At 39.9% G+C, this 23,162-nt stretch overlaps 1 protein-coding gene across 1 annotated transcript in view; it reads left to right on the top strand.

Annotated features, from left to right (window-relative positions):
• Positions 1–84: 84 nt before the first annotated feature.
• Positions 85–23,162, top strand: part of nckap5l (NCK-associated protein 5-like) — a 52,505-nt gene continuing 29,427 nt past the window's right edge. The window contains exon 1 of the mRNA XM_055165820.1: positions 85–245. The gene's annotated coding sequence lies outside the window, so the exon portion shown is untranslated. The remainder of the gene's footprint in view (positions 246–23,162) is intronic.

Here is a 23,162-nt window from a genome sequence, read left to right as displayed (position 1 = left end):
ACCGGCATACAAAAATCCTCCGAAAAAAAATTGGGGCGGGTAATGTAATTTCATGCAATGACATCACTTTTCCTGGACTCAAAGAGCGCACGGCGAGATACGGAGGGGCCGCTGCGGAGAGAGGAGTCAGAGGACGGCCACACAAAATGCTCATTCACCGCTGGGAATGTACCGACACCGGACCGTAGTTTTGCATGAACCCGCTATGGCACCGCTGCGTCTTCGATCAAGCCTATCCAAATGAGGTAAGTTCGCGTAATTACCGTTTTTGTGCCATTTTTGTGCGCTATGGAGCAGAGTAGCAGCAGCAGAAGAAGCAGAGATTTTGGCTAGACACCGGACGTACCTTTCATTGTTAAACACCGTTAGCAAAACAGAGCAGCGAGATTACCTGAAAACGTGCACAGAAACGTAAATAAATGGTTGTAGAATGGTGGTTTGGGATGCGTTTTAACCAAGCGGTGTGCGTAAGGGCGTAACAGCGCTAGTGGTTTTGTCGGAGGGATACGTTTTAGCGCACACTTTGGATTGCTTGGCCTTCTTTTGCTCGAATAAAGGACATTTGTGCACAGTTCCTCCTTTTATTACAATGTTGTGGTCTGACTGCATTGTGCTAGCGTAAACATGCGGCTAATTTGAGGTTTAAATGCGTAAAAAGTGCCGTACGTGTTTGACCGCCTCCCTCGTGTTAATTCGTTGATGATCTTGTGTGTGGTCACTATTGTCGCCAGTCTCGTGTTGTTCCCAGCTTCTGAAGAGTAATTGAGCAGTAATTATTGAATGAACGCCACGAAGATGGCAAGAAACGGGCCCCTGCAGTGAATTTAAGGCTTACTTTCTTACAAATTTAAGACTATTTAATCTATTTTACTTGCTCTGTATTAGTGGTCGATAGATGTCCTGGTTAAGATCTTTTTAGTTCTAGTTTTGTGCTAGTTTAGACTTTGTTCATTGTTTAGATCTGGTTAAAGCCATAGTATGTAACATGTTGGCCAAAGTGGGCTCAAATAAAAGCATGTTTTTTCACTATGGATGTTTTTATTGCAGTTAGAAAAAATACACTGAAGAAAACGTGTTCTTACTGTGAGTGGGCTTGCATCTCCACAAACCTGACTTTTATTTGTCCTGGCAGAGGGCACAGAAAGAAAGTTACATACTGTAACTTTAAGTAGGCCAATATACAGTCGTAGTTTGGATCTGGTTCCGACCTGGTTTAATCCTTTTGTCCAATCCTAGTTTAATTTTGTCCAGACCTGATTTAGTTTTAGTTGAAACCTGGTCCTAGACTGTTTAGATCTGGTTCAGTCTTAGGACCTATTAAGTTGGAGCATCAAAAAGTGCACAGTAATGATGTGAAATACAATAAAGTCCTAGTTTAGTCCTAGTTTAATATTAGTTTAATCCTGGTTTAGTCCTGGTTTAGACCTGATTTGGACCTGGTTTAGTACTGGTTTAATCCTGTGTTTTGTAACGTAACCTACGTGGTCCAACCAGAGTAATCAGAACACTTTGAGTTGCATTATATGATCTATTTATCTGTTAGGCCAGGATTAAACAAGAACTATACCAGGACTGAAGCAGGACTAAATCAGGACAGGGCCAGAACTAAACTCATGTTTTTCTCACTAATAATGTGCAGTTTTAAGCATCATGTTGTTACTTACTGCAATGTCTTTTTTTTACTCTAGATCAGTATCTCTTTTCTGAAACAGTATTAGTACATGTATTTACTTCCCATCACTGCCCGCTAATGACCTGACTTTATTTTTAGTCCTTGTTTAGATCTGGTTTAACGGTAGTTTAGTTCCTCTTTAGTCCTGGTTTACGGCCAGGTTTTGTTTCCAGACAGTTCTCGCATTCACAATAAACATTTAGAAGAAGTCTGCAGCTCTCAGACTTGAATAACCTGCAAAACACACAGGTCTACAACACACTACAACTACACACATGTCATGGACAATATCACAGTTTCATTCATTCACCGCTGTTAGACCTAGACTTAGACAAACTTTATTGATTCACAAGGGAAATTATTCGGTTACACCACTTCCAAGTTTTCATGTTTCATCTTACGCCAAAAGAATATGGTTTGGTGTGCCTGATTTATAAACAAGGTACTGTATGTGTTGCATCAATTTTTAAGTTCAGTTCTGGTTTAGTTCTTGGTCAGTCCTGGTCCAGTCCTGATCCAGTCCTGGTCCAGTCCTGGTTCAGTGCTGGTTTAATCCTGGTTTAGTCCTGGTCCAGTCCTGGTCCAGTCCTGGTCCAGTCCTGGTCCAGTCCTGGTCTAGTCCTGGTTCAGTCCTGGTTTAATCCTGGTTTAGTCCTGGTCCAGTCCTGGTCCAGTCCTGGTCCAGTCCTGGTCCAGTCCTGGTCCAGTCCTGGTCTAGTCCTGGTTCAGTCCTGGTTTAATCCTGGTTTAGTCCTGGTCCAGTCCTGGTTCAGTCCTGGTTCAGTCCTGGTCCAGTCCTGGTCTAGTCCTGGTTCAGTCCTGGTCCCTGGTTTAGTCCTGGTTCAGTCCTGATTTGTACTGGTCCAGTCCTGGTTTAGTCCTGGTTCAGTCCTGATCCAGTCCTGGTCCAGTCCTGGTTCAGTGCTGGTTTAATCCTGGTTTAGTCCTGGTCCAGTCCTGGTTCAGTCCGGGTCCAGTGGTGGGTTAGTCCTGATTTAGTCATGGTTTAGTCCTGGTTCAGTCCTAGTTGTCCTGATCTAGTCTTAGTCCACTCCTGGTTTAGTCCTGGTCCAGTCTTAGTCCACTCCTGGTTTAGTCCTGGTCTAGTCCTGATCCAGTCCTGCTCCAGTCCTGGTTAAGTGCTGGTTTAGTCATGATTCAATCCAGGTCTAGTACTGGTCCAGTCCTGGTTTAGTCCTGGTTTAGTCCTGGTCCAGTCCTGGTCTAGTTCTAGTCCAGTCCTGGTCCAGTCCTGGTCCAGTCCTGGTTCAGTCATGGTCCATGGTTTAATCCTGGTTTAGTCTTGGTTTAGTCCTGGTTCAATTCTGCTTTAATCATTGTTTGGATTTTCTTGATTTAGTCCAGAGAGTTTCTGCACTATTATACAATATATACTAGAACGTTTTATACAGTAAAGTACTAGAAAACCATGTATTTCTATAAAGCTAGATTCAACTTGTTTACGAGTCAAAATCCTTATAATCTCAAGAAAATGATTGTGGACTAATACACATTTTGGACTCCATCATCCGATTAAACGACAAAACAACTAAACAGTTCTCACAGCAACATAATTTCACTTTTGTTGAAAATTTGAAATCTCTCCAAATTTTTGTCTTTATATTGAGCTGGATTACTGTGAACACTGGCTCTTTTCTTCTCACATTTTCAGATTTTTCTGGTCATGAGGAGTGCATTGTTCCTAGTTTGTTTTGACATTGCGGAGATGTTATAGCCCATAAAACATGTGCTAGTGATTCACACAGGTTATTGGCTCAAATGAAGGATTAGACCAGATTTCAGCTATCTCAAATATTTCACTAATTATCGTAGGCTGCTTTGTAATGAGAAAAACCTGCACTTTTTATAGAGCTGTTCCTCATGGAATCAAGGAAATATGTTTTACTGCCTTTTCTTTAAATACCACTTTTGTAGGAAGAATATTTCGTATTTTTATTATAATGAAGGGAATGCGTAGCCAGGTTGTAAAAACTAAAACTGCATTGAAGCGCTTTGAAACTTTCTGATTTATTCCATGTCAGAATTCACTGTTGATGTAACTTTGCAGGAATCTTGTTGTTTTTGGATGAAAACAAAAGTAATATTTGGCCTGACGATGCCCTGTGCTAATACTGTCCACCTGATAAGACCTATGGAATTATAAACCAGGACTAAACCAAGACTGAATCAGGACTAAACCAGGACTAGACCAGAACTGGATCAAGGGTGGACCACAGACAAAACCATGACAGAACCAGGACTTAACCAGGACTGAACCCGGAATAGACCAAAATGAGACCGGGACTGAGCCAGGATTGGACCAGGATTGGACCAAGACTAGAACATGACAAGACGAACAGGACTAGACACGGACTGAACCTGGACAAGACCAGTAGGCAGGACAAAAATAGGGTTATATCGAGACTATGTACAAGGACTTGACCAGAACTTAACCAGGACTGAATGAAGGCAGGACCAGGACTGAACCAAGACTAGAACATGACTAAAAGAACAGGACTAGACAAGGACTGAGCCAAGACTAGACCAGTAGGCAGGACAAAAACATGGCTACATTGAGACTATGACCAAGGACTTGACTAGGAATAAAGCAAGACTGAATCAAGCCTGGACCAGGACTGAACCAGGGCTGAATCAGGACTGAAACAAGACTAGAACATTACTAAAAAAAAAAAAAAAAAAACAGGACTAGACAAGGACTGAACTAGGACTAAACCACAACTAAACCAGGCCTAAACCAGGACTAGACCAGAAGTGGGTCAAGGGTGGACCATAGACTGAACCAGGACTGAACCAAGACTGCACCTGGACTAGCCCAAAATGAAACCAGGACTGAGCCAGGATTGGACCAAGACTAGAACATGACTAGAAGAACAGGACTAGACAAAGACTGAACCAGGACTAGACCAGAAAGCAGGACAAAAACAGGGCTACATCAAGACTATGAAAAATAATTTGACAAGGACTAAACCAGGACTGAATGAAGGCTGGACCAGGACTAAACCACAACTAAACCAGATCTAAACAAGGACTAGACCAGAACTGGGTCAAGTGTGGACCACAGACTCAACCAGGACTCAACCAGGACTCAACCAGGATTGAACCAGGAGTTTAGACCTCTGTAAACATGTTCTGAAATACACTAATTCTTGGATTCATTTAACAGTTCAGATTTCAGTCTTATTTTATATACTAAGATAAAAAACAAATCCCAAATGTAATCGCTTTCTAAACTTGTCCCAAAAATCCCACTTGTAAACTCTCCACCCATGATTGAACCTCACGTTGGACTTCTCTTGGCTTTCACTGAGAGCTGCATGTTCAGACTTCGGCACATTACATCATTTAAATGGTGACATATCCTGATGTAATCCCTTTCTCTCCTCCTCTCTCCATTCATCCCTCTCTCTCTGCTCTATACCTCCACCCTCTCTCCTCTCTTCTTTTCCTCTCTTCTATACCTCCGTCTCTTTCTCTTTTCTGGCTGAGTTTATTTGTAATGCCTCACATGTCTCTCCTCTCTCCTTCTTTACCTCTCCCTTTTCTCTCTCTCGTCTCTCCATCCCTCCCCTTCTCTGTCCTTCTCTCTTTCCCCTGCCTCTGTTGCCAGTTTCCCCGTTTTCTCTCTCTTTCTCTCTCTCCTTTTGAGCTCTTCTCTAACCTCCTTCTCTTTTTCTCCTCATCTCTCTCTTTCTTTTGACTGATTTTGGCTCTCTACCACTCATCCCTCCTCTCTTTCTCTCTCTTTTTCTCTTCTCTGCTCTTCATGCCCACTCCCTCTCTCTTCCTTTTCTCTCTTGCCAGTATCCCCCCTCTCCTCTTTCTCCTTGTTTTTGCTGATTTTGGCTGCTTCTCACATGTCTCGCTTGCCCCCTCACTCTTTCTCTTCTCTCTATCTCTCCCCTCCCATCCTCACTCTCTCTCTCTCGCGCTCTCTCTCTGTCTTTCTCTTTCTCTCTTCTGGCTGATTTTGGCTGTAATGTCTCCCACATGTCTCTCGTCCCTCACATCACTCTCTCATTGAGGTTTGTCATTAAAGACCAGGATCTTTGCCGAGGAAGAGAGGAAGAGTGGAAGAGGAGAGGAGGAGGAGAGTGTGCCATAGGTTTTGATGTTAAACAGATTTTGGATGTAGCATTCTTATGAGGCATTGCTGTGTCTGATCTCACATCGACACTATTCAAAACAAAGGATCTCACATCTCACTTGTGAGTGAGTCATGACATAATGACTACACACTCTGTAAACGAGGATCTAGTCGCACCGTCAGTCCTTTGACAGATCTTATTGTGTTATCCAGTTCACAAATCTTTATTTTTGAATATTTGTGGTCAAACAATTTGCACATGTTCACTTTTGAAGTTGTCTGATGAAGGGTCTGCCACTAGCTTGTTATTGCTTTGCCTGAAATGTTCCCCTGTATGGCATTAACCTTTTCTATCTCCAAGGTCAAGTTAGACGTCAGGTCCTTGGAGGGGCGTCCCTGGAAACAGGAAGAATGCATGTTTTTCAAGGTATTTTTGAGGAAATAAAAACAAGCACTATTAAGTGTTTGCAATAAAGATCCATATAATGCCATACTGTGGAGTATTGAAGTCAAAGGAATTACATCTCCATGGAGACAAACAGATGACCGACCCTCCACCTGAAAGATTACATGACCATGAATGCTCATATTGATCACAGACTCCAGTTTGTTGAGTTTCAGAATCTTAAAACTATTCTGACAGTGTTTGCTAATATGTACATTGTGTCTCCAAGGTGACTACAAATTCCATCACAGAGATACATGTACAACACCCCCAGCGTGATGTCACGACAAAGTATCAAAGAAGAACACGCAGCTTTGTGTCATGTATCACTTTTGATTTTCATGTGGGAAAACATCTCCTCTTCAGATCTCTAGTCTCCATCTCTCCTCCGACAGGTCGAGGTCAGGCCCTGTATGAAATATCAGCTTATTTTCTGTTTTTGATGCAGTTTTTCAGGGAGGAAACACATGTGGGGGCCATAAATCAGCCTCCTCCATCCTCCCCCCCTCTGTCTGAATAAACATCCCCTCTTTGAAGCTCCAAACTGGGCCACGTGTTTAGGCTGGGTCCCATCTTATCTCCATGTCCTTATCAGCTCTCGTCTGGTGCATGCAGGTACAGTGAGCTCCACCACACTCACATATTCATGGATTTCCCCCGCGGAGGGACACGCGCCAGTGCTGAGCAACCAGCAGGGGGCCAGAACAAAGGGAGTGCACTCAGTCATGTGACTGGTGCATTTCAGATACAGGAATCATGTCCCCTTTTTAGATATACCAGATTTTTCCACATATATTTGATTAAAATTATCCTTGCCCCAGTACAGACATATTGTATAAGCAGCTCTTTAGGTCAAATGCTGTGTACAATCTGCATCTAATTATAAAGTCTTTTATTGTTTGTAATCAGGAAGTGCACATTAGCATCATAGACTGTATAAAGAAGTAGACTAAGGGAGTGTGATGGCACCAATAGTGTTCGGCTGAGGCTCACGATGCTAGCGGTTAGATAGGTGAATTTGGAGCCGAGTTCCATATTAGGAATAGGAATTGATTAACAGACAAAATTGCAAAATAAAAAAAAGATTACATAGAGCGGGTTAATATGAACATTTTAAGACCAAAATGATGAGGTTCACAGCAGCAATAATAGAGGGGTCACAAGTTTTCAATGTAAACTCAATTGGAGCCAGAGTGGAGCCGGAAGTGGCACCATGTTTACTTCCTTTGGAATGTGGCGGCAGGTTAGCTCTGCCCTTTTACATATAGTTAGCATGCGAGTTGTTGTTAGCTTTACCGTAATGGTAAAATTAAATGAAAGTTGCGAAAAGCATTGTGGTTAATTTTTAGTAAGCATTTGAAGATAGTAAAAATTGGGTACATCGCCTTTAAAATGATACCACATAACTTTCCATGGAAATAAAGTTAAAACCATACTTCAGATTCAGAAAGTTCTCCATGGAGATACATAAGTTTTATGCCATAGTGTGGAATACTATTGCCAAAAGAACATTTCCATGACCCCTCTTCAGACCAAAAAAGAGTCAGGTTTGTGGAGATGCAAGCCCATTGACAGCAAGAAGGCATAGTTTTCACTACATCCAGAATGAAAAAATAATAACATGCTTTTATGTTAGTCTATTTTGGCGCTGAAAAGTTACACAGTGGGGCTTTAAGTGAGACTCTGTGTTAGAATCAGGGCTCTCCCATCTCAGGAATCTGCTCTCACAAACATTGGATTTGGCAAAACAGGACTTTAGCCACATTAGCCACTAGCGCTGTAACAAGCCTCCAATTCATGGGATGGCCAGAGAAAATATCCCTCGGTATGTGGGTTTAATCAGGTCCAGGGTCCAATAACAGTCCAGCCAGAAAGGGCCAAAACACACGAAACTCTCATTCAGAAATGTAGTTTATAAACGTGGAATGGAAAATTTGTAACATTAGACAAAAACATTAAAGATGGCATTAGAATCACAAGTGAACCTGGGTTTAGTTGTAGGATCTGGCAACCCAGAGTGAGGAGCTCATTCTGCTTTCTGATTGGATAATTGACTATATGTAAACATAAACTTTTAGAATGTTTTTGTAATTGAAAATAAGCTTACATTACATTTCTACCAGTGAAAGATATATTTGCTTTTGTCTATTTGGACACAGATTGTTGATGTATATGACATAAATTATACCTTTAATAGCTTGTTTTTGAGTGATAGCACAGTTAAATCTTATACAGTGGCAGTAGGAAGTAAAACTGGCCTTTTGAGCTTTTAACCCTGTTTTAATATTGTTGCATTCGTGCATGTCCTAATAATTTGAAAAGTTAAACCTTCTGTCCCGCCTTGTAATGTCATCCTTCTCTATCATTTTTACGACAGAACTAAACCTGACCCAGGTCTAAACTGCTGTTGTGGAGCAGATATTGTGTTTGGACAAATACAGCAGGAGAGTGGACTAATAATGATCAGGGAAAACATTCATGAATTGGCCTTTTGGAGATTTCTGATAAAATAACACATCACTGATACAGAACACTGTCTCCTGCTGCGTCTGAGAGAGGGAAGCTCGTTTGTTCATTTGCCTCCACAGTAGGGCATTACAGAGACACGCCCCTCCCCCACTGTCCCTCCCTCTGCCCTCCCCCCTTATGTCCTCTCCCACCCAAAGGTGCTTAGTGAATCCAGACTCTCATGTTTGGACACTCTCACTTGCTTCACAATCAAAGATGCGGTAAAAGATCATATCAGATCTAATGTGATGTTACGCAAACAATGTAATTTGTCAAGAATTTCCGGGAAAAAAAGCCAAATTTGCAGAGTAATAATCCAAACAGGTTTAATACAGTAAGGCATAGAGGTTTTATATAGATATAATCCCACTGACAATATTTACACCAGATTATGGCAGTCTGTTACAAATGTGCTAAAAAGTGTGTGTTAATGTTTTCGTTACTGCCTATCTATCTGTTGAGATTTTTTTTTACCCCTACCTCTTAAGTGTACTTCAAATGAGAGATCTATGGGGTAACTGCTAACACATAACATGTTTAGATCACCATGTTACCTTTTATTGTTTTGAAAATTGTATATTCGCCAATGGTTTATAAGTTTTGGGTTTGTAGTTGTGTACAGTTTTGTATCCTGTTTTTGTGTATTTTTGGAGGATTGTCCTGTCAGCACATGGGTGATGTAGGGAGGGAGAATCACCAAAATACTGAAACAGCATGGATGTTAAAAAAAAAAAAAAGGATTTACCATAATACCCCGTTTAAATCAAAATTATGACCCAGGTCCCAGACTATAGAGGAACCCGGCTGTATCTGACAGTGGCTGTGACAGATCTGAGTTCAAACTGGGGGAGGGTCACATGTATCGACTGCAACCTCATAAACAACCTCATAAAAAATACATGAACTTTCTCCTCTACAAATGTAATCAGTCATTTGGGGGAAAGGACTGAAAGAATTTGTCTGTTGATAGCAGTATGATTAGAGATGTATGTGAAGGCTGTAAGATCAATCACAATCCAATAGCAGTTTGTATATGATTCCAGTGAACCACTTGTAAACTCCACCATGTTTTGTCATTTCCCTTTTCTGTGTAAAAGCTGCTAACCCTGTAGTTTAGATTAGACCTCTAAAAACATATTCTGAAATGTATGGGATTCAGCCTATTTCCAGTATAAACATTTTATCTGATGTAGAGCATTAGTGTTTGTTGCAATATTGATTATTACGTCAGCCAATATTGCAATATCAATACTTTTGCTATTGATACTTTGCAGTGACATCATGCTGGGGGTGTTACATGCATTTTTTATTAGTAGCGTGACCAGACATCCTCATTTTTCCGGACATGTCCTCCTTTTGGGACCCAGAAAAACATCCAGGAGGAATCCAAATCTAAATTATGCCAAAATGTCTGGGATTCTGGGATTTTGACTCTAGCAGTTGACAGCTTTGAGTGGAACACTTATTTTAGTTTTGGCGACAATTTTTATATCTGATCAGATGAGTAATCATTGAGCTACAGTAAGATCTTATTATACTTCCATGGATACAGTCACTGGCGCTTCTCCAGCACTGTGCATCTAAACTCCTCCTTCCCTTTTCTCGTTCCTGTGCGCTCTCACAGCGAGGGGACAGACTGCTCCTTTGATCAGAAAATGCGCCAACATTTATTAACCAGATTATTACGAAGGCATATTAGCTACTGTGGAGAGGCTGGATGCAATAACTAAATTATTTGTGTTTCAAACTCTACACCACTTTTTATTATACTAAAACTTACCTCATATTAGCAAAAATACGTTCATAAAATCCGTCTGAAAAAGTGTGTAGCTTCGCAAACTCAGAGGCACGTAACCGCGGCATGCTCAGAATCACAGACTGAAACCTCCTGTCTGTGAGAAGTGACAGTAGCAAAGCTATATCAGCAGGGACATGGGACATAGACACTGTCAGTAAAATAACCCATGAAAAGATAAATATAGGCTACATTGGCTTATATTATTGATCTTAGTAAACCTTTAAAATGCAATGAAATACAGTAAATTGTTCAGAATTCCCCTGTTGAGGACCCTACATCCCTGATACATATAATATCACACATTTGTAATATTAAATTTAAACACCAACAAAATTCGCTGGTTACAAAGTACAAACATTGTAAATTTTTTTCGCCCTCAAACCCCGATGTCCTCCTTTTTGATAACCCTCAATCTGATCACCCTGCTATTGAGGAATGTTCGTCAATTACCATAGAGACACAATGTGCATATTAGTGCATTGTGTAACACAAAAAAGTTACAAAATGGATTGAAACAACATATTTTCAGGAACCTGTGATCTATACAAGTGTTCATGATCCTGTTCAGGGGTTTTATTTTCAAGAAAAAGCTGAGAAAGTCAGGGATGGACTCGGACCAATATCAATTTCTTCTTCTAAAACTTAAAACATTGCAAATTTCGTGGCAATTTTTCAGCAACAGTTTAAGTTTTCAGCAAAACTAGCTACTACTCCATGTGAGAAATGATCATCAGCACATTCTAGTGTCTGAACATAACCATTATCAGAGCAGAGGAGATTATAATGGAGCCTATTTCACTTGTTAATAAGGTCCTAGTTAAGGCTGGACAGAAGAAGAACTGACAAAAAGACTGAAACAGGACCGGACCAATTAATAAAATAATCACTTTTCAGAACATGTTTGTAAAGATCTAAACTTACAGGGTTAGCAGTTTTTTTATGCAGAATAAAACAGGAGTGTTTGTTGTTTGAAGAAATTATGGTATTTCAAAAATTAGAGTTTGTGTCCACTGAAACTGTGATTAATCTTAACCATTTCCACCAGAGTAGCTTCTAATGGTGGCTATTTGACTTCTTAATAAGGTCCTATAGTCCTCTCTAAGCCAAAGGATTCATGCACATTAACACTTGCCCCCCCCCCCCCCCCCCCCCCGCCTCCACCAAACCCCCCTCACGTGAGCAGCTGGGGCCCACTCTCAGCCCTCTGCTCCTGGCTTCTGGATGGGCCCCTGCTATTCTATGAGGCTGTGAAACTGTCCAAGATTCAATGGACGTTTGTGCCTCTGTCCCTGATTTACAGCGGCAATTGGTCACATGATGTCATAAGTCTGTGAAGGAAGAGGCTGGAGTTTGAAGTAGAGATGGAGGACAGGTCAGAATTGAATGGGAGACTTTGTTGTTAAAGAGATTTAAATGTATATTTTGACCTGGTTTATGGTTCATATTTCTGTAATTACTGGGGCTATCCACATGAAACAAAAAACTGGCACAAAGTTCAGCCTTTTGGTGTCTATGTCTTTTGTTGACTTCTGTTTTGCTTTAGTTAGTGCACCTCTGGTCATGCATGACTGCAACAAAAATGATGGATTTCCCAAATAATATTTCATTTATAAGGTTCAATCACAGTATTTAATTAATAACTTTTCACATTTTTGTAGCTATTTAGGAGATTCTTGCAAAACCAGTTTCCCCCATCAGCCTAAAAAATGCACCATAGGTCAAATTCTCCAGCTAAGACCAGCTCAAGGTCTGGAGATGGGTCCCCGAGCTCTGAGAAAAGGCCCCAGAGACACTAAAGCAGGGGTCTCCAACCTGTAGCTCGGGAGCTACCAGTTGCTCTCCGCCCCCTTCCAAGTAGCTCACCAAGAGATTTCAGAATTATACATATTGTGCTCAAAAACTAAAATTTGATTGATTAAATGTCTATTTCTTTTCTAAAAGTATAATTTTGATGCCTAATTTTGTGCACTAATAACTGGATAATGGGTTATGTTTTATAGACATCTAACTGTACTTCAGCTAAAGCTTACCATGGCTCTTATATTTACTAAATTTCTGTCAACTACTAAAATTACTAGCTCTCCAGCATTTTCATTTTACAAAAAGTAGCTCACAGGAGGATAAAGGTCGGAGACCCCTGCACTACAGGATGGGTCAAATGCCTTGTTCCCTATGGAGACAATAAAGTGTACCTGAACTATAACCTTTGTGGATCATGGATTTTCTTGTGACATTGTCTAACTAGGGCTGGGCGATATATATTTAGCATAAAAACAGCTTTCAGTATTAATTTCCTGTACATAAACATGACAGACTGTTAACCATTACCATTTACCACAAAAATAGACCTAGTTAAAGTTCTTCCTCCAAAATCTCGTGTCTGCTCCAAACCACATGTTTTTACTGACAGAGGACTGGCTGTAGACTTCTCCAGTAAAAAGACAAAAGCTCATCAGTGACCATTAGAATAGTGTGGCCAGATTTTCAAAATAACAAGCTGGGATACTACCGGTTTGTGATGGTTGGTAATAATAAAATAGTTAAACAAGTGTGTCATTAAGGAAACTTGTCCTGAACTCAGCCCATTCATGACGGACATGTGAGTTAGTATAGTCACATTTTCTTTGTGTTTTGGTAATTTTTGAGCGGCTTTTCTGTATTTTACCTAAACAAGTGATAGTTTTTGCCCCTTTTTGCTGCTGGCAGGGATCAAATTGGTCAAAAATAGGGACACCTGAGGCATTTCTTGTATAAAACTGGGACAAATCACTGGTTTTGGATAAATCTGCTGGGACAGGGAACACATGACTCAAAACTGATCACCATGTATTAGAAATGAAATGAAAATGAAATTCATTTGTGAATGACTGCACAGCCCTACTGGTTCCCTGTAGTGAAATTCTAGCTCAATCCAATTTTACAACTTGCACCATGTAATTTCTGTTGCTAAATAAACAATAAATATTTAGCTACTGAAGCAAGCTAACTGCCCTGGGCTTTTCTTTAGCTCCCCTCTTCAGATCCTCTCCAGATAGCGACGTTGTGGTTTATTTTGAATGTTTGTCTTCCTGTTGTCTGTGTAATTGTCACATCTTTAGTCCGTTAGCTTGAGTTGGCGCCTCTGTTTGACAAAGAGGTGTTAGCACCTTTTAATGAACCTCCAGCTTTTCACGAGGCTGGCTACACGTTTGCTCAGGCGCTTTAGCCACTGTTAGCATCTCGGCGTGGCCTCTTTCAAGTCACAAGTCAAGTTTTATAGTCCTGCTTTAGTCCTGGGGAAGTCTGGGTTTAGTCCTGGTTTAGATCTCCTTTAGAACTGGTTTGAGCCTGGTTTAGTCTAGTTTTAACCCAGTTTGCATTGATTTAGTGCTGTTTTGTTCATATTTTAGTTTTGCCCTGCCCTACTGTTTCAACATGGTTTACTCTTATTTTTTTTACCTAAATTAGACTTGGTTTAGTCCCGGTTTAACCCTAATTTTGAAAAACTGGTTCATTCCCAATTAGTCTTTGTGTCTTAGTTTTGGTTTAGACCTGGTTTATATGGATTAGTAGAATTCCCCCCTCAATGACAGTAAAAGTGTCTTTAGTCTTCACAATACTCTTTTCTGTGGCAGTTCTTTGCAGCTCCAAACAGAGTCCATGTGACCAGCCTCACCAGGTCAGCTCTGTGTGCGCCTTTCAAACCTGATGGTTAAACCTGGTTTAGTCTTGTTTTTTGTATGTTTTAGACCAAGTTTAGTTTTGTTTTTTAACTGGGTTAGTACAGATCCACTGTAGTCCTGGTTTAGATTTGGTTTACTTCTTGTTTGAACCTGGTTTAGTTCTGATTTAGGCCTGGGTAAGTCCCGGTTTCGACCTGGTTTCCTCCTGGGTTAGACCTGGTTTAGTCCTGGTTTGGGTATGTTTTAGACCTTTAGAAGTTTAGTTTTGTTTTAGAACTGGGTCAGTTTAGATCCACTGTAGTCCTGGTTTAGATTTGGTTTACTTCTTGTTTGAACCTGGTTTAGTTCTGATTTAGGCCTGGGTAAGTCCCGGTTTCGACCTGGTTTCCTCCTGGGTTAGACCTGGTTTAGTCCTGGTTTGGGTATGTTTTAGACCTTTAGAAGTTTAGTTTTGTTTTAGAACTGGGTCAGTTTAGATCCACTGTAGTCCTGGTTTAGATTTGGTTTACTTCTTGTTTGGACCTGGTTTAGTTCTGATTTAGGCCTGGGTAAGTCCTGGTTTAGACCTGGTTTCCTACCGGGTTAGACCTGGTTTAGTCCTGGTTTGGGTGTGTTTTAGACCAAGTTTAGTTTTGATTTAGAACTGTTTCAGTTTAGATCCACTGTAATTCTGATTTTAGATTTGGTTTACTTCTGAATTTGACCTGTGTTAATACTGGTTTAGTCCTTGTTTTAGTTTGGACCTGGTTTAGTTTTGATTTAGGCCTGGGTAAGTCCTGGTTTCGACCTTGTTTCCTCCTGGGTTAGACATTGTTTAGTCTTGATTTGGGTATGTTTTAAATATTTAGAAGTTTAGTTTTGGTTTAGAACTGGGTCAGTTTATATCCACTGTAGTCCTGGTCTATGTTTGGTTTATTTCGGAGTTTGACCTGGGTTAGTACTGGTATATACCTGATTTAGTCCTTATTTTAGTTTGGACCTGGTTTAGTTCTAATTTAGGCCTAGGTAAGTCTTGGTTTCAACCTCGTTTCCTCCTGGATTGGACCTGATTTAGTCCTGGTTTGGGTATGTTTTTAGACTAAGTTCAGTTTTGGTTTAGAACTGGGTTAGTTTAGATTCACTGTAGACCTGGTTTAGATTTGGTTTACTTCTGGGTTTGACCTGGGTTAGTACTGGTTTAGTACTGGTTACTAGCTGGATGAAAACAAACTCTTGGTCTGAAAAAGAACCTAATATCATAAATGATTGGAAGACCAGTTGAACCTCATTGGACTATGGTTTATTCCTTGTTTTATTCTGGGTTTAGTTCCTGGTTTAGACCTGGTTTCCTCCTGGGTTAGACCTGGTTTAGTCCAGGTTTTTAGATGTGGTTAAGCCCTGGTTTAACCCTGCTTTGTACAGAACAGTAGAATAGTGTGTGTCTCTGTCGCAGTTGCTCTGTGCAGCTCCAGGGCCCATGTGACCAGGTCAGATCTGTCTGCTCCTCTCAAGCTTCACTCACACTCACATGAGCCACAGCACTACTACTAAAGACTAAAGGGAACTAATCGACTAGTTGTAACTCCAATTAGAGAGTTGTCAAAAATAATATAAGAATCTTTATTTATTTAGGAAGTTCTGGTGTTAAAATGCAAAAGTTACTAACAGCAGGAGGATAGAAAATATGCAGACTAGTTCAATCTACCAATTTAACTAAAACATTAGAAATGCATGTGCATTTATACAAAACAGGCCTGGAGATAAAGCACAGCCAATCCAAAACCATACTGTTTTTGTGCAATTTTCTATGCAAACTACAGACTGTATATAAATGGACATAGCTCCTGATTGGCTCTTAGGTTTCAGGATTTCCAGATATGGTCACTGGTTGCAAATAAGCCACTATAACTGCAAGTTTCGATGAGCTTCATTTGACTGGAGCTGAACACTATGAGTGATGTCACACTCCCTTAGTCCACTTCTTTATACAGTCTATGGTGCAAACAGTGCAGTACTGAACTTCAACCACAACATTTCGGCATATTCTAGCATATTTCTAATGGATTGCGAAAAGTATTATCAGATTTTTGTTATGATAGTATTAGTTTAGTCCTGGCTAAGTCCTGGGTCAATCCTGGTACAGTCCTGGTTCAACCTTAGTTTAGTCCTGGTACAGTCCTGGTTCAGCCTTAGTTTAGTCCTGGTTCAGTCCTGGTTCAGCCTTAGTTTAGTCCTGGTTCCATCCTGGTCCAGTCTTAGTTTAGTCCTGGTTCAGTCCTGGTTCATGGCCTGGAGCTCGTATAGTTCAGGTCAGTTCTCATGTCGGATTAATTAGGGTCAAATTTGATCAGAATGGGTCAAACTTTGTAATGTCTGAGGGTTGTACAGCTACAGTGTGAGAGGAGCGAGGGCATTTGTTTGTTTGTTTGTTTTTTTCAAATAAAAGTGTTATTTTATTATGAATTATAAATTAGATAATTGGAATTTTGAACAGCTTTACATTATATATCATATATGCATTTCATCTCCATAGACACAAGCAGGTGGCAGACCACAAAAGTTATGTAGTGCTGCTTTAATTCAGGTTCAGACACGCATTGTTTTGTTTCATTCACGTGTTTAAGTAATCATCTGATATATTTAGACTGTCTGTGTGCTCAAAGGACTTCCACCTGGTGATGTCATCGGGGGGTTACCCTGAAAGTGTTTATAACAAGTCTGGTAAAGGTGTAATGACTTCAACACACAAATAATGACTTGAGCGCTACATGCTAATCATCTGTGAGCCTAATTAGAGATGCAGGCTGTAAGCTAACGGCTAACAGTGTGTGACCTCATGTGACTCACCAGACGGACACATGTGAGGCAGACCGCCGCACACGCACAAAGAACTGTGTGTTTGACAACTCCTCACCAGGTTTGACATAAAAAGAGGGATACTGACCATAAGTGACCTTTTCCATTTAATCATTTTAAATTATTAAGTTTTAAGGAAGTAGCCTAATTTGGGATAATGAAGGAATTTGATATATAATTGGAAGTAACTTGATGATATTAAAACAGACCTGGTTAAGTCCTGGTTCAGACCTGTTTCAGACCTGGTTTAGTCCTGGTTCAGACCTGATTCAGTCCTGGTTCAGACCTGGTTCAGACCTGGTTTAGTCCTGGTTCAGACCTGGTTCTGTCCTGGTTCAGACCTGGTTCTGTCCTGGTTCAGACCTGGTTCTGTCCTGGTCCAGACCTGGTTCTGTCCTGGTTCTGTCCTGGTTCTGTCCTGGTTCAGACCTGGTTCAGACCTGGTTCTGTCCTGGTTCAGACCTGGTTCAGACATAGATATAGTTCAGTTCTGGTTCAGACCTGGTTTAGTCCTGGTATAGACTTGGTTTAGTCCTGATTCACACCTGGTTTAGTCCTGGTTCAGACCTGGTTCAGACCTGGTTTAGTTCTGGCGTCTGTGGGATTTCCTCTCACACGTTCCTTTGTCCTGCTCCAGTGTGGGATGCTTTGAACCCCACCCCCACCTCCTCCTCCTCTCGCTCTCTCCCTTCCCCTGTGCAGTCTACCTTCCTCACTCTTCTTTCTCTCTTGCTCCTTTACCTTTCTCTCTCCCTTCATTCCAGTCTCTGTTTCTCCCTTCCTCACTCTCTCTCTTCTGTTCTTTTTTCTCTTGCATCTCCTCTAGTTCCCCTCAGTATACCTGTGCTTTCTCCCCTCTTTCTCTCTCCCCCTCACTCCTGTCTTTCCTCCTATATCTCTCTCTCTTTCTCTCCCCTCTCCTCTTTCTCCTCATCCTACTCCCCCTCTTTCCTCTCTTTTCTCCCTCTCCCCCTCTCTCTCCTCTCTCTTTTCTGTGTCTGTGTGGCAACAGCAGTGCAGACAGACCAGAGGAAGGAAGTTGTAGCTACACTGCAAAAAGATAAACACACACAGTTAAACGAATGGCTTACTCATCACTGTCAGTTATATTTACATACTTATTTTAGTCAGAAAATTGCACATTGAAAAAAAAAAAAAAAAAACACTGTACCACATTTGCAAGTAATTTCACCTAATTCCACTTATGGGCAATAACAAGTCAAATGAATTGTGACCTATTGATTACTTTAATAATTGGATTCTAATTAAATAATCAATAGTTGTTCCTGGAGTGTGCATATTCAAATAGTGGTGTAAATGACTTTTTACCGAAATTAGGTCAAGCATTTAGTGAAAAAATATGATTACTTAATTTCTATATTTAAATGTTTTACTTGTACACATTATATACTTATTTGACACCAGTCTCTTGATATTTTGGATACTTATTTTGAATTTATTATTACCATTTATATATTTTTGTCTCTTTGTTATTATAATGTATCATGATGTGTGAGCTACTGTGTCGAAATAATTTCACTTGTGGATCAAAAGTTTGTTTAACTCTCTAAAAAAAATACCAAATAGAAATGAATGACCACGAGAATATATGTTAACAAATTAAAGTCATAGTATGTAACTTTTCAGCCAAAAAATTTACTGAAATTAAAGCATGATTTTGTGTACTGTGAGTGGGCTTGCATCTCTGGCTCTGATATAGTATGGCATTCAATGTATCTCTCTCCATTAGGGTTGGGCGGTATCCAAATTTTGAAACAGTTAAACTTTTTATTGGGGTATATGGTATTACCGTATTACCAAAATGTTTTAGTACAACTTTGGTAAGCTATGAAACCGCACCACTATACGGTCTATGCATATGACCTGCATAATCTCTGAAAACTGAATGGAAAGAGCTGTTTTATCAGCACTTTGTAGTTTATGCAAATGAGCCATGTGGTTTTCGTTTCTGTAAAAAGCTGCATTAAACACATTATTACTCAATGTATATTTGAAATAAAAAAACAAACTTAGATTATCCACTCACATTCACATTCATGATAAACATTCACCTACAAATTAATCAAATGTCATCTCCCCACGCAGTTGAAAGAAACATTATAGACACTATTAGTTTTAAATCATGACAGAATTAAATTGAAAATACAACCACACATGCATTTGTGCTGAGCAAACAAATTTAGGAATCAATAAATTATAATATTATATTAGGTCCTTATGCGTTGCAAATTTTTAAAATGATGGTAATGAAACTGATACCGCTACTTTTTGATACCGCAGGATACCCTAATACCGTATTACCGCCCAACCCTAATCTCCATGGAATCATGCAGGTGAAAGTTACATGTTACTGTACATTTAAATGTTGTAAAACTGAATATTTTTTGTATGCTTTTTAACTTTGACTGCATGGATACCTGGTGCTTTTTTTGTAATATACTTTTACAGTTTTTACAGTTAAATTACAAATAAAATGTTGCAGACCTAATTTCATGCTAACTTTGCTACTTTACTCAGGCTTGTTTTCACTGTGCAACTGATCTAATCTTAAGTACTTCCCCTGGCCTTAATACACAGCTCTGTAAACCAGCGCAGTGTTTTCTTTTTTACAGTGTAGATAGTCACTGAAAAGAGGAGGAGGAGGGAGCGAGGGAGAGGAGAAGAGGAGGAGGAGAGGAGCGTGGCTGCTGATCTGTGCTTGGTGTGGGGGGCAGGTCCACAGCTGTTATAAGAGGCTGGTCTATCCCCTCTCTCTCTATCTCCCCCTCTTCCTCTCTCTCTCTGCCTCTTTCTCTCTCTCTCTCATTCGCTCTCGAACAATGGGAAAACATGGCAGCGCCTACGAACTGCCCTGATTCAAACAAGCTGAACACATGCCTGAGGAGGTGCCTAAGCTAGCAAGAAGGAGACGAGCTATACCAACCAATGTTTTGTTTTGTTTTTTTTCTTTTTAAACTGAGATTTGGGAAGGACTAAAATTGGAATGTAGCTGGGAATTCATTTTGGATTTAAATTTTTCAGTTTTGGTGCTTTGCTTTTTGCCGCTTAGATGACAGGAGAGAGAGGAGTGAGGTGAGCAGATTGTAAAAATATATATGTAATTATCAGGCTTTGGAACTGCGATTTTTTTTTTGACAGTTTGATATTTTGTTTGTCATTGTTTAAAGAGAAGTCTGAAATCTGAAATGCTAAAGTAATACAAGAATAACATGTATTTCAGAACATGTTTGTAGACGTCTAAAGTACAGGGTTGCAGCTTTTACACAGAACTAGATTAACTAAAGAATTGCCCAGTGAAATTGCTATTTTAATTTCAGTATTACTTATTATAACTGATGACGTCTGCCTGGTTTTCTTGTCTTTTGGTTGCCACACATGCAGTTTACATACAGCCTTTAATTACAACATCGTTTGGACTAAGGCTGCACAATAAATCGCAATCACATTGAAATAGTAATTTGAGTTGGCGCAATTATCAAATCACAAAGACTGCAATTATTTAGATAGAGACATATCCTGTCTGTTTAGAACTCTACAAACATGTTCTGAAATAAATGGGATTCTTATATTAGTTTAACATCTCGCCTCTGGAATCTGTGACAATGAGCACTTCACACAGAATCCTACTTTATAAACATTTATTGCAAATCTAATCACAGTGCTTTTAGAATTAAAAAAAAAAAAGTGCAGTCCTGTACGGAATTGACAGACTGGAGTTTGGAGGTTTTAGTGGAGATTGTCGAGGTTGTGTGGTTCAGACCTGGTTCAGTCCCAGATTAGTCCTGGTTTGATCTTGTTTAGTCTTGGTTTCTGGTTCAGTCCTGGTTTAGTCTTGATTGAGTCTTGGTTTCGTCCTGATTGAGTCATGGTTTAATCATGGTTTAGTCCTGGTTTAGATGTGGTTTAGTCCTGGTTTAGATGTGGTTTAGACCTGGTTTAGTCCTGTTTCAGTCCTGGTTTAGTCCTGGTTTAGTCCTGGTTTAGTCCTGGTTTAGTCCTGATTCAGTCAAGGTTTAGAACTGGTTTAGTCCTAGTTTAGTCCTGATTCTGTCCTGGTTCAGTCTTGGTCCATTTCTGGATAAATCATGGTTCAGTCTTGGTACAGTCCTAGTTTAGACCTGGTTCAGTCCTGGTTAAATCATGGTTGAGTCGTGATTGAGTCCTGGTTTAGACGTAGTTTAGACCTGGTTCAATCCTGTTTTAGACCTGGTTTAGACCTGATTCAGTCCTGGTTCCACCCTGGTTTAATACTGGTTCAGTCTTGGTTTAATTCTGGCTTAGTCCTGGTTTAGCTTTGGTTTAGACCTGGTTTAGACCTGGTTTTAGTCCTGGTGCAGTGTGAATGAAGTGCTTTGTTTTGGTTGGAGCGGAGGTGTCATAAATCTGCCAGTGAAGGTACAACAGCAGCAAATGGAAACCGCATTTCAATGAGCTAAGCATGCTAATTAAGCTAACGTGCTGTTTAAGCTAACATGCTGTTTTTACACACTTTTTCAGAACTGTACAATGAAGGAGTTTAGATATCGAATATATATACAGAATAACTGTTCACATATTTGCCAGTTTTTGTATTTTGTCTGAAAATCTTTTCATTTTGGGGCAGTGAATTGGGCTCCCCTCCTCCAACCCAACCCCCATCTCTCCTCTTTCCAAATATCGCCTGATTCGTTTCAGTCACTGCACTGCCAAAAATATATTCATGGGATTCTGAACGATGATAAAAAAAATTACCACTGTTGCCATAGCGATTAATGATTGAAAACGAAATATTATATCATTTTTATTCATGTGATTCTTGTACTAGTTTCGCACATTTCAGTCTCTCAAATGTTAATGCTTAATGTTTGTGTCCGATGCCTTCCCGTCCTCCTGTATCCTTGTGTGTCAGATGCCCTCCCGTCCCCATGTATTCCTGTAGTGTTAGATTGAGATGGAGGCAGGTCTCTAGTTAATCTGCAGATATTGTGATGTGTCAAATGCCCTCCCAGATGTTGTGGTGTGGTTGGATAAATGCTAGGGATGTAACAACAACCGAAATATCGTGATATTGTATTCTCATAGGTCTCACAATAATATCATGGGCTGTCAGAATATATCGAATCACAAGTTCTTTTATTGAAATGCATGGTTTTATAGTAACAACAGCTTATAAACAAAGGGAACTACATATCCCATGATTCATTTCAGTGCAAACAACATGAAGAGATATGCTTTTTACTTAACTTCTTGGGATTATAATTGTAATAATTCACACCAAAATGTTGTCAAGGTATTTTAAAACCAAAATAAGTATCCTATCTACAATTATATTAGCCTCTTCAAAATTTCACACTAAATATCATATACTGTGAGATGTATATCGTGATAATATCTTCCTGAGAGATTTGGATATCGTTACATCCCTAATAAATACGGCAGAGAACGGGCTTTGTCACTGATAGAAATTATCAGGGAAAATATTTGTGGATGTGACTTTTGGAGATTTCATATGATATAAAAAAATACCATAGAGTAATTAATTAATAAGTTATTCAACCTTGCTTAATTTATGGCGTTATCTTTGCAGTGCGCCTGAGTATGCAAATGTCGCAGACAGTGGAGGATTGATGTTTGAAGATACTGACCCAGATTTCACACTCCCCTCTGTGTCTCATCTCACTGTTTACTACTGCCTATTTGTGCTTTGTGTATTTGCAGAAGGAAAGATGTCTATGCTTTTCTCTAAAATGGATTTAAAGAGTGGTTATTATGCAAAATTCTGAAAATAACTCAGCCTAAATGTGCAGGGTTTGCGAGTTTAACATGTGTGAATGAAACAAAACACGACTCCAGGTATGTTTGGATGAGGGAACAATATTATAACATAGATCAGAAAACGGTGTGATATAAGTGCTTTAAATTTGACTGGGCAGTTATCTGGTTTTCTTAGCGCACATGCAAACACTCCAAATTGAAAATGTGTACAACTCAATTAAACTCAAATCACTGGCTTTCTGTAAGACTTCCAGATGTGCGCCAATGCAAAACCCTCTGACATGATTTAAGAAGCGCCGGTGTGAAACGATTCTTTTGATTCTTTTCATACTCGGCCTTGTTCCATGTTTCTCATCTTCTCC

The sequence above is a fragment of the Boleophthalmus pectinirostris genome, unplaced genomic scaffold, assembly GCF_026225935.1.
Source record: "Boleophthalmus pectinirostris isolate CB_2022bp ecotype Guang Dong unplaced genomic scaffold, ASM2622593v1 HiC_scaffold_8, whole genome shotgun sequence".
Taxonomy (NCBI): Eukaryota; Metazoa; Chordata; class Actinopteri; order Gobiiformes; family Gobiidae; genus Boleophthalmus; species Boleophthalmus pectinirostris.
Note: the sequence above shows the minus strand (reverse complement) of the source record. Positions and strands in the feature narration are given on the sequence as shown.